The sequence below is a fragment of the Megascapheus bottae genome, chromosome 27 (genome assembly GCF_031878675.1).
Source record: "Megascapheus bottae isolate mThoBot1 chromosome 27, mThoBot2.hap1, whole genome shotgun sequence".
NCBI lineage: Eukaryota > Metazoa > Chordata > Mammalia > Rodentia > Geomyidae > Megascapheus > Megascapheus bottae.
Genome location: NC_143535.1, coordinates 8,947,298 through 8,959,486, shown reverse-complemented (window position 1 = coordinate 8,959,486; position 12,189 = coordinate 8,947,298). Strand labels below are relative to the sequence as shown.

Sequence of the window (12,189 nt, the reverse complement as noted above, 5' to 3'; positions counted from 1 at the left end):
TTCTCAGAGAATATTTCAGTGTAGCTGCCAAGGAGATTGTCCAGAGGCCATCCTCCAAGGCCTAGAGTCACCCTGGCTGCTGTGTGTGACACCGAGAACACGTCCAAGGACCCTGCTGATGTTGTGCAGTTAGAAAGGACCCTGGTGGACGCTGGATTTGTTCTAAAGCAGCCCCAGACAGAAATAAATGATTCCAGAGAATTTTGATGAGTCTCGGTGGCTTGGCTTCCGATCACAAGACTGGGCAGGGATACCTCCATCCCTGACCATAGAGCTTGAGAGAAGGGCAGAGGTGTGAGACCTTGCAGCACCAACTGTTGTCCTCCCTTCAGTTACCCACAAAGAGGGGCTCCCTCTTCCTTTGGTGCTCCCACATTGGCCTGATGAAAGCCTGGAGCTGTCTGTGAACCAACATACCATGGAAGATCAGCAGGAAGCCAGTAGATAAAGCAAAACTGAGGCTCAGAGGGAAGAACTTCTGAGGCTATCGTTTTAGGGCTCTGGAACTCCCACAACCTGTTCTACCTTAGTTATATGAATCACCCATACGCTTCTTCATTTCCCAAGCTTCAGCTGGAAAATCTCATTCAATTTATGGCAAAGGGGTGACATTTAATTATCCTGTCCTTAGAATCTAGAAATGATTCTCCTTTGATGCCAGTCTCCCATATGGGTAGTACATGTCTATTTTGGAGAAATCAATACACATTTTTATGCTGAGGCCAGATTTTGAACTTTTCTTTTAACCTCTGATATGGATTTTTGACCATGGCCAAGCAATAAAACAAAGATCTAATCACTTGTGTTTGTTTTCCTTTATACCCAAAGTTTCTTGATGGACAGCATCTGACTAAAGCAATCTTTTTGGGTCTGTTTTCCTACCACATTTAGATATGACTGGTGAGCCTCAGTGGGATGTGCTGCGGGTGCTCACATGCTACAAGCTCAGGGAGCGTCTGCCAATCACCTTAACTGGGCACAGAAATGAGGTGGGAAGGCTCTCCCTATCCATGCCAATCTAGTTAGCTTCCTGACAGTGAGTTCACATCCATCCATTCCATTCAATCACTATCGATTTATCAGCTGATTTAGGAGTATGAGTACTGAGTATCAGAGATACAAGTCAGACACCTGCCTGACAGCTCACGACTCCACACAGACCAGACGAGTACAGTGAACTGGTGAACGTGTTGGAAGGAACATGTTAAGGAGATCATTAAGGAAACACCAAAGTTAACTTTCTTAAGGAAGTGGGACATAGAGTTAAATCATGAATGCTGAGTGGGAGTCAGAAAGATAGAAGGATCAGAGGATAAAAGGAAGGAATGATTGTGAATAGTTCTTGGCAGAATAAACACCAGATATGAGGCTGGGCACTAAAGAATTTGAACAGAGTTGAGGCTGTCTCCCCTCCCTCCTTCTTCCCTGCTCCAGAAGTCTGCTCAGAGCCTTCCTCTCTACCTGTGGAAGAATTCAGCTCTGTCCAGCCTGTGAGCTGTGGGCTCTCTCTTTCTTTGAGAAACTTCAGTGTATCAGCTGTTTAAAAGGAATGTGGAGCCAGGGAGGGTAAAATGATTTTTGTTAGGGAGCAAGTTAGGAGGGTCAGTTTCCTACAGAGAAGAAAATCTCCCCTCTCTACCGTTGGCTGTGAAGAAGAAAATTAGAGTGTCAAAATGATGAGCTGGTGTTCAGGGTCAAGGCCCAGTGCTCTTCTGAGAACACAGGCTTTGGAATTCTTCTGAGGCTCAGATCCCAGCTTTTCCTCTGATTGACTATGCTGTGATGGGTCGTTTCTTCATGAAGACTTAAAGCTTTCAGTTCACGTGAAAGAGGGAACATGAGCAGATTAGATCATCCATCCATGTACCTAATACACAATTTGCAATTCCACAAATGACAAATACATTTGTATGTTACTGATGTCATCAAATCATTGTCCAATATTACTCTTACCATGCAATTAAGTGGTCATATGCACATTGTGTTTGCCAGATACCAGTGGCTCAAACCTGTAATCCTAGCTACTCAAGAGGCTAAAATCTGATAATCATGGTTTGGTGCCAGCCTGGAGAGGAAAGTCTATGAGATAATTATGGTACTGGGGCTCAAAGTGGTAGAGTGCTAGCCTTGAACACTGAACTTTAGAGGTAGTGCCCAGGCCCTGAGTTCAAGCCCCGCAACCAAGACAAAAACAAACAAAACCCGTACCTACACTACTGTTACTTGTATTTATCTGCTTTTCAGAGATAACTCTATGGAGTGAATTCCTGAAGTCTTACTGTGAAAAGAGAGATGGGAAACAGATTTGGTACATAGAGCAAGGCAGGAGTGACAAATAGATTCATCTCATGTGCCAACTGGTCAGTTGGCACTGGATCAAGTGTGTTTCAAATACAACCTTGAGGTATATCTGGCTCAGCAGAGACAAATCTTTAGCATATCTGAAGAGTGTGCTCTATGATGGATTAGTGATGTCTGTCTTACACAGGGAAGGGAGGGGAGGTCATCAACATGTATGCAATACATTTGCCCCCCTTAGGTCTAACCTTCATTCTAGACAGATGATTTGGGAGCCAGATCTGACTTCGTGCAGTTGTGCCAATCCACAATTGTTCCATGTTTTACTCTCAACACATAGTTAAGACATGGCCAGAAACCCAAACTCAGCTGCCTTTTCCCCAGGAAACTTTTGGCTGGCATAAATCAAGACCTGTAAATCCACCATGTGGATGACACAGGCTGTGTGCCCAGCTCAGCCTCTGTGAGCACCAGAGAGGAGGGAGTTGCTAAGTGACATGACACAAAGGGTGTCTTTGATTCATCGCCCAGCTCCAGCCCCAAACCCAGGGACAACAGAGAGTAATGGCTGCAAATGGGCAATAGAACTCCTTTAAAAATGTCACTCTGCTGTAAAATGTAAATGTTGAACATTGAGACACTAACGCCGACTCCTAAAAATGCCTAGCACTGGATAGCTCTTGTTTCATTCCTTGAGGAAACCTTTGTCCTCCCATGGGGAGAGATTTCACTGCATGATTTACACCTAGGTGCTTGTTAAATTGCTGCCATGTTTTGGCCCAGATACAGCAGCAAAGGAGCTGCTCTGTAGTGATCTGTAGGACATTTTATTCCTTGCCTGTGAATTCAGAGTATTAAATATACAACACAAGTCTATTCTCAGCCACTGCTCAGAGGTGCTGTGAACCCTGAACACCATGGGTTTCATTTTATTTCCCATTATCCTAGACTGCAAAATATAAGATTGTGTCACTGAAGGTCAAGAAAGACCCAAAACTGCAATAAAGAATATGCATCGAGAGCTCTCTCCTTTAGACCTGGCTCATCAGCTAATTCCATCTCGTGGGTCTGAGACTCAGAGGCTTCAGGTAAATCATGGTTCTTAGGACAGAATACATTTTCCTCAAAGATGATTCTAATGAGGGCTATCCCAGTAGCAATTTTGGCCCTTCTGCTGATTGGTCTTTTGTCAGTGATGGGCCAAATAGAAGTCTGACTTCAGAAACCTGGGGAATCTCAGAGCCAGGTAATTGTGGCAATTGGGCCATGAGAATCATTGAGCCTGGAGACACAACTGTCCTGGTGGGAGTTTAATTCTCATTTTACTCTACTTCCATTTCCGATAGAGCATAGTATTTAGCTTTTTGCTTTGTATTCTACCCTTAGTGTCTCACCCAGAGAATCAGTCCCAGGAGGCACTTAATATCTATTTGTTGAATTAATTAAATAATGAGTCACAGGCAAGCCTAGCGTTGGTGTAAAAGATGAAGTCTCATGTTCCAGTGAATGAGTTTTATAGCCTTGGACAAGTTGGTTAACCTCTCACTACATGATGTTATGTTATTCTGATAGTCTTTGGAAATAACTAGAGCACAAGTCATTTTCCTTAATTTGCCAATAAATGACAGAGGCCCAGATAGGTGAGAGTTTTCTGAGATCTCCCTGAGTCAGTGACAAAATCCAAAGCAACATTTTTTTTTTTTTTTGCTTTTTGCTTTCCAGTCTCTCATAGCTCATGATGGAAATGCCATGAAAACAGGTGGGGCAACTGTCTCTCCCAGGCTGACACCAGGGGGAGGCAAGGAATGATGTGAGAGCATTTGTAAGGTTCTGAGACAGGTGTCTTCTTTCATGGTGTGGGCTATATGACTGGCTTGCTTAACCTTTATCCCAGTTACGTCATCCTTCCACATATTTGCATGATTTCAAGCATGGAGCTCAAGGAAAGGATGTTGAAGACATGCTCAAAATGGTTCATCTTCTCCAGGTTTACCACCTGGCTGTTGAGAGAATTCTAGAACAGAAGTTAAGGAAAGAGTTGCTTCTAAAAGTGCAAAGAAAGCTTTGCGCAGAAAATCAAGCATTGAGGGGCCAGGAGTTTGGCCTAGTGGTAGAGTGCTTGCCTAGCATGCACAAAGACCCAGGTTCAATTCCTCAGTACCACATACATAGAAAAAAAGCCAGAAGTGGTGCTGAGGCTCAAGTGGTAGAGCTCTAGCCTTGAGAAAGTCCAAGGACAGTGCTCAGGCCCCGAGCTCAAGCCCAGGACTGGCACCCCCAAAAATATCAAGCATTGATCCAGGCTGAATCCCAGACGCCTTTCCCTGCCCTTCTCCCTCCTCCCTCTCACCCCCCCAAACAGAGTTGCTAGTGACACTGACTGAAAGCTCTTGATCTGGGCATGAAATTTGATAATTCTCGTAGGGATTTCTGGGTCTAACACCTGGTACCTGCTGAGGTTATCGTCTAGGTCTTTCTCCCTCCTCAATAAAGTAAGAGTACTAGGCTTGATAGCCATATGAGCCTTTGCTCTTTAAGCTGAATTTTTCCATGATGTTTTCAAGAGAAATGACAAAAGTTGCAAAGTCAAAAAGAGAAGGACTATGTTCTTCAAAAATCGGGTTTCCAGAGTCCAGAGGAGATTTAAAGGTACTTGTTCACTGAATCCAAGGAAGAAATATTAAGTCAGTCTGATTTATATGACTTACTTTGAAGTTATTTCTCCCTCCATGATAATATTGGGTTTTTATTTGTTTTGATATCAAGTCTCACTAGATACTTTGGATTGGCTTCAAACTCAAGATCCTCTTGCCTCAGCCTCCCGAGTCAGGGATTACAGGTGTTTTGTCACCATGCCCAACTGGTCATTTTGTTCGCTCTCCTAGTCTATCATATAAATGGTTGTACATGGCATAGGTGTGGCACACCTGAAGGTGGATACAGGGACCTCTATGTAAATGAGTTCTTGGCATAAAGGACATGTTCATGCAAACGAGTTCCTGCCATCCAGGAGGAACTGTTTCTGCTATGACATAGAAAGGAGAACCATCGCCAGGTCGACCCTTAATGAGGATTTTTTTTTCTTATCAAAGGAACGATAGTGATTTCCTCCTTCTTGGGAATACTTAGGGAGACCAAATGATATATGCAAAAGAACAGTGCCTGTAGTAGAGAGGGAGAAAAATTCTCAGGATTAGCAAGTTAAATAGGCATCTAGCATTTTGCAGATCATTTTGTAAAGAAATCCAATCTTCAAGGAAAATCACCTGCTTCTTAATGACTCCACTTTGAAAATGGTTTAAGCAAAGACTAGAACTTTCTCTAATGAGAAACAAGGGAGCTGAAAGAGTCAGATGCTACTACAGGGACAGCACAGAATATCTAGAAAAGTCCTGCTAGAGTTCAGAAAAACAAGCATTTAGATGGGGCCAGCACAGGCCCTAGGCCATAAGTGAACTTGTGGTTTAGAATAGGCATTAGAATGTTTCACTCTAGCCATTTTTGTTAACCTCCTGGTGTCTTACCCATCTGGAATATATATATATATATATATATACATATATATGCGTATGTGTGTAAATAATATACATATACATATAGATATATTCATATATAATATATGTAAAGATTATCCAAGATTAGAGTTTATCTGTGTCTCTTCACTGTACAGTAGAATTACCTGGAGAAGTCCTGTTGTTTTGTTGGGTTTTCTTTGTTTGAATTTAAATACAAATGTCTAGGCTTCTTCCCCAGAGAGTCTGATTCAATCAATTTGTTGGGCTTGAGCAATGTTATTTTCAGTTTCCTGAGCTTTTCTCAGCTGAATAGGATTCCTCCTTGGGTTTCAGAGGCTGTGTAGGTGGGTAGGGAGGGGTGAGTGATTCCCAGGGGGGCCTACTGCAACCATGCCTAGCATCGGAGACAGTTGAGAAATTCTCCTAAAACATGATCCACAGTTTTCTAACCTGACAAAAATACAAACCTATGTACTCAGTATTTATATGTTTATCTTTGTAAACATAAATATAAGTGACACAACAATAAAAGTCGTAGAAGGTCATGTAACATATAGTTGCCTTCATGAATATAATTTTAATTGCTATTCAATAGTATAACTTACCTAACCATTCTCATCTTTATAGACATCTATATTAGGGGTTTTTTTTTTGCTTGTTTAATATATTTATGTCTTTTGAGTGATTCTCTAAAAACTAATTTCCTAAGATAGAAATCTGAAATGTCAGTTCCTGAGTCTGTTGATACATTAACCATGTAATGTTATCAAGTTATTTCCTTTCTTTTGGTTTATGCGTGGAAAGGAATGGAATTTATGGTCTTTCCCCACACATTGATTTCAAGGGAATATCAGCAGGGCTGAAACCCTGCACAATCTCAAGGCCCCTCCTAGAGTCATATGGTGTACAGCTAAGCCACCTCTCCTTCATTAAAGTCCTTCCTGTGATGCCTACCATATCGCCCATGTCGGGGAATTGGCACAAAATCCTGAAAGCACTGGCATACCACATCTTCTCAGGGTTAAGTTACTCATCCATTTCTTATGAGCCCTACCTGTCCTCACCACTTTTTGTTGTTGTTGTTTGCAGCCAGCTGATCTTTTTCAGAGGAGACTGTGGGAGGGAAGGATGGAGATAATCCAGAGCCCTTCCACCCTTTCAAAGCCCACCCCTTCCTCTGGGAGCTACCAATGCCCTGCAATGTCCTGCTCTGGGACAAAAGACCTAAAGCAATGCTTTTTTCCTGTAAAAAATGCTCAAAGAACTCTTTAAAACCCATTCCTAGACCTCTAAATTAGAGGTTCTGATTCAATAGATCTAAATCTGGCCTTAGAAATTGCATGCATTTTTTTAAACCAAGCCTTCCACTTGCAGCAGCAGCTGCTGTGTTTTTAATAGAAGAAGTCCCAAGCAATCTCAATCAGTGAAAAGTGACCTTTTAATTCAATTTCTTCTTCTATTTCCTACTCATACCCTTTCCCACCTGGCCCCTAGGTGGCCTATGTGATGCAAAATGCCTCTACTGAGGAGAGAAAATGTGATCCAAGCCCTTTTTCCGAGGTCAACATTGCCTAAGGACTTGCACAAGCACACAATGGTATCCAACCCACTCTGAACTGGAGGGGTCCACCCTTGTGGACACGCTCCAGCTATCCAGCAGCCAGGGCTTTGGGCTAATGGCTCCTGACTGAGCAGCTTCCTGAGGTTCCTGTTAATCCTGCTATTTGCAAAAAGCCAAAGCTTCAGCAATTTCAAAGTTTGCCTCTGGCTTTATTAAGTTGGATTTCATCAGGGAAGTGGAGGCAGTAACATCTAATGCTGGAGAAATGGCCCTGAAGGAAATACACCGGTATCCATGGGAAGCCAGCCTCATATTGATCTCCTTCTATGCCTCTGCTGGAACAACTACTTTTCTCTCCTATGGTTGTTTTGAGTCTATTCAAAATACCACCAGAGCAAATATTGATCCCGCTCTAGTCTGGAAGCTAGGACTGGGCAACCTCCTTATTGAGGAGAAATCAGGTGTAATGCTTACTATTGATTGCCAAGTTTGTGTTAATCTCTTCTCAGAGATGCCTGAACTTCTTTGACTCCCTGCTTTGGTCCATTCAGTCATATGTTTCAAAGCATTCTGGCCCTGCCCACAGACCCAGATCCAAGTGTGTGAAGCCAGTCACAATGATCTTATTTTTTGAATTAATATGAACACATAACTTAGTTTTGAAAGGTGGGCTGTTGGGGAGGCTTTTTCATTTCCTTTAGTTAATATGCACATGCCTGTTTATTACAGCCTGGAGCTGCTGTGACTGTCCTGAGGACAAAGTTGGCAACTGAAGATGGATGGGTATGAGAATGAAAGAGGTCTCAGGCTAGTGAACCATGAATCCCTTTACTGCAGACATCCTCTTAGGTAAGACAGCAATTTAATGGGGTATATCACTTAGAACTCACTGATTTCTGCTACTTGTAACTGAATTTTTTTTTTTTTTTTTTTTTGCTAGTCCCGGCCTTGAGCTCAGGGCCTGAGCACTGTCCTTGGACTTTCTCAAGGCTAGAGCTCTACCACTTGAGCCTCAGCACCACTTCTAGCTTTTTTTTTCCCCCTATGTATGTGGTACCAAGGAATCAAACGTGGGTCTTTGTGCATGCTAGGCAAGTACTTTACCACTAGGCCATACTCCCGGCCCCTGAATTTTTAATTTTTCAATATCTATATCTGTATAATGATACTGGTTCTTGTACTAGATAGGCTGGTGCTTTACTACTGAGGTTATGCTTCCAGTTCTTTATTGCTTACTTTTTTTTTTAGCTAGAATCTTGTAGGTTTTTATTTTTGTTATTGTTTTGTGTTGTTTTGCCTGGGATGGGTGTAGATCATGATCTTTCCATTCCTTTCACAAAACCAAAACTTTTCCTAAAACATAGGAGGAAATAACATTATCGCGAGGCAAAGAATTTATATCACAGTTCAGATTTCTTTTTCAAACACTGTACAGTGATCCTAACTTCAAGAGACATCTTTTATGGCCTGTGTTAGAGACAGAAAAAGATGTCTTTACCAATGGGGTTGGTAAAATTGACCAACGATGATTAACAGGATTCAGGAGTATTTCTTCACAACAACCCATTTCTACACATTGAGTTTAGCATACTAGACATATTTCAGCCTCAAAATTATAAAGCAAGGGTCCTTACAAGTAAACAAAGCAAATCTTTGAATTTTGTAACAAAAGGTTTTTGGCCTTCCCAGCAATCAATCAATCAATCAATCTGTCAATCAGTTAATGCCATTATCCTGGCAAGATCCAGACAAAGAGGTAACTTAACTCAAATTTTAATGTAATCAGCTTGTAAACATCGACATATTTCTTACTTACCATTGAGAATATGTAATAATTAGCTGAGCACTTGTCTTTAGAGGGTACTTCAGTCAATATTTTACTTTTCAAATTCTGGCTTAAAATGTCAGCCAAGGCCTTTAAATTCAATATTCCACCCTTGCTTCTAGCTATGGATAGATGCAAGAATATGGAGCTTAAAATGTGCTTTTCCACACATCAGAAGATGCCTTTTAAAAATGAGGAGGAGAGCTTGCTTGTATCATCCACATACAGAAATGCCTATCCTCACAGTGTAAAAGGCAATAGAAACTTGTTTTATGCAGCAGAATGTAATCTGTCAATGCTATTAATGCACCTGAAAGGCTGCATCTTCTCTTTCTGGCCAGAGAGTTCTACAAATGTCAGATTTGAGGTTCATTAAGGCAGAATCTGTGCTCTGTATTTATAGATCAAAATTAGGTTTTTTTTAAAAAACTGCTTCTGTACTAAACATGTGTAGACTTTTGACTTTATTTCCCTAAAACAGGTGTGTTACAGAGTATTTACATTGGAAGAAATATTATAAGTGACACAAGGTTATACACAAATTCCACTTATAACAGGGATTTGAGCATCCATGGCTTCTGGTATTGTGGGGTTGGCAGTTGTTCTGGAATCAATCCTCATGAATAAGAGGACAATAGCATCATTTAACTTCTCTAAATCATATAGGATTCCTGTCTACTGTTGAAAGGACATATTGAAATTGAGAGGAGTATTAAAAGCTGAGTTTGACATTTATAATTGCAGATTTGATTACAATTCTGAGTTTTTGACTCGTTTATTTTGACGTTCTGCATAAATGTTTAACATTTTATTCTCGAAATGAGATGACCCACTTGTAATTATAAAATGATCGCCTTTAATCCTGTTAATATTCTTTGCAGTGAAATCTACTTTGATATTAATATAGCGATTCCATCTGTCTTTTGGTTAGTGTTCACTCAGATAGATCTTTTTCATCATTTTATTTTTAACCTACTTTCTCATTATCCTTAAAATGAATTTCTTATAGACGGCATATTGGTAGGTTTTACTTTTATCTGATTTGACTATCTCTGCCTTATAATTGGAATGTGTCAATTATTTAATGTGATTATTGAATGCTTACACTTAAATCCACCTTTTACTATTGAATTTTTGTTTTCATCTGTTCTTTTTCTTCTCCTTTGGAACATGTCTTTATTTAATTACTTTTATTCCATCTTGCCTTTTTATTGGATTTTTAAGCTATAGCTCTTTTTCTTGTCTTTGTGATTGCTTTTGAATTTGTAGCACATTTTTAATGTTTTTCTCAATATACTTTTAAATGGTATATTATCAGATAGTACAAAAATCATCCAGTAGCATGTCTTTATTCCATCCTTCTGGGATAGTAACCTGTTTTTGCCATATATCTTGCACATGTTATAATTTGCAGATGTTATAATTTTCTGTTATACTATCATTATCATCATTCCCACTTTTTTAAATCAATTCTCTTTTGAAGATTTTAAATAATTTAAAAAATGTTCCTGTTTACCTATTGGAGGTACTATTTTGGGGATTTTTCATTCTGGTATGCAAGTATTGATTTTCCTCTGCTGCTACTCATCCTTCTCCTGAGAGCTATTTCTTACAGCACATATATGCGGTTGATGAAGTTGTTTCAACCTTTGAAAGTCTGCAAATGTTTTTAATTTTGCTTTCATATCAGAAAACAATATTTTCCACCATGCTTTAAAGACATTATTCCAGCTGGTCAGATGAGCATACACCTGTAATTCCAGCTACTTAAAAGGTAGAGAGCAAATCTGAGATTCAACTGAACAAAGTTAGTGAAATTTTATCTCTGAACCAAAATAAAACTGAAGGATTGAGTTTGATCCTTAGTGACCCTACTTGAATTCATTTTTTTTAAAAAAACAGAAATGTGGTGTCACATTTATTTTTGCTTCTCTCTACAGAGACGCCTTTTTTTTTCTTTGATGTCAAGATTTTTTCTTTTTCTTTAAGTTTCATTATCCTTATTTTTCATCATCTTTAAGTAGTTGTACAAGAGTTGCCATTTAACAAAGCAGTTTATGAGTACAATATATCTTGATTCATATCACCCCCTTTCACCATTCTCACCCATTCCTCTTGTCCTACCCCATCTGTCTTAATGTAGGAGAGGCATTGGATTCTTATCCGCAGTCTCAGTTTGACTGTGATGTGTTTACATGTCCCCATGTTTCCTGGAGTTGGAGCCCAGGAATCTTGGAACCTGGTTTACATTTCCATCATATTTAGAAAAACATTCCATTATTTGTTTCAAATACTTCTCTTCCACTATTCTTCTTCATGACTCCACTTTTGATACATCAGGCTCCTTAGACTTGTCTGCAGTTCTCTCATGCATTTTTTCTGCTATTTTAATATTATGTTTTGGGGTTCAATGTCTTTAGACAGTTTTTTCTTTGTTTTTGTTTTTATCAGTCATGGGGCTTGAACTCTGCGCCTAGGCATTGTCCCTGAGCTCTTCAGCTCAAAGGTAGTGCTCTACCACTTTAGCCACAGGGCCACTTTCAATAGCTTTTCTTGTTAGTGACTTGTAGTATTTTCATTTTCTTGTACATTTTCTAGCATATGGAATATAGTTAGAGTAGTCAGAGTTTTCAATGCTGTGACAAAATCCCTGACGTTAACAACTTACGGGAGGAAGCATTTTATTTATTTATTTATTTTTGGTAACCCGTGGTTTCAGAGATGGTAGTCCATGGTTCTTGTTTCTATAGATTCTGGGCCCATAGTGAGGCAGAATGCCATCGCAATGGGAAAATACTATTTGCCTCATGGAAAGCTGAGATAAGATATAACCTTCGAAGGCACCTCTCCAATGAACTTCCCTCTTCCAGCTCAGTGCTACCTCTTGAAGTCTCTGACACCCTCAAAAGAGTGCCACTAGTAAGGGAATCAAAGCCTTCAACCCATGAGCCTAAGGAGAAACATTGCATATCCAAACCATAACAACCATA

The 12,189-nt window shown here is 40.1% G+C and overlaps 1 long non-coding RNA gene across 1 annotated transcript in view; it reads left to right on the top strand.

Moving 5' to 3' along the window:
* Positions 1-12,189, top strand: part of LOC150045566 (uncharacterized) — a 191,742-nt gene that overhangs the window by 136,641 nt on the left and 42,912 nt on the right. The window contains exon 3 of the long non-coding RNA XR_016532862.1: positions 8,104-8,223. This is a non-coding gene — a long non-coding RNA (uncharacterized LOC150045566). The remainder of the gene's footprint in view (positions 1-8,103; positions 8,224-12,189) is intronic.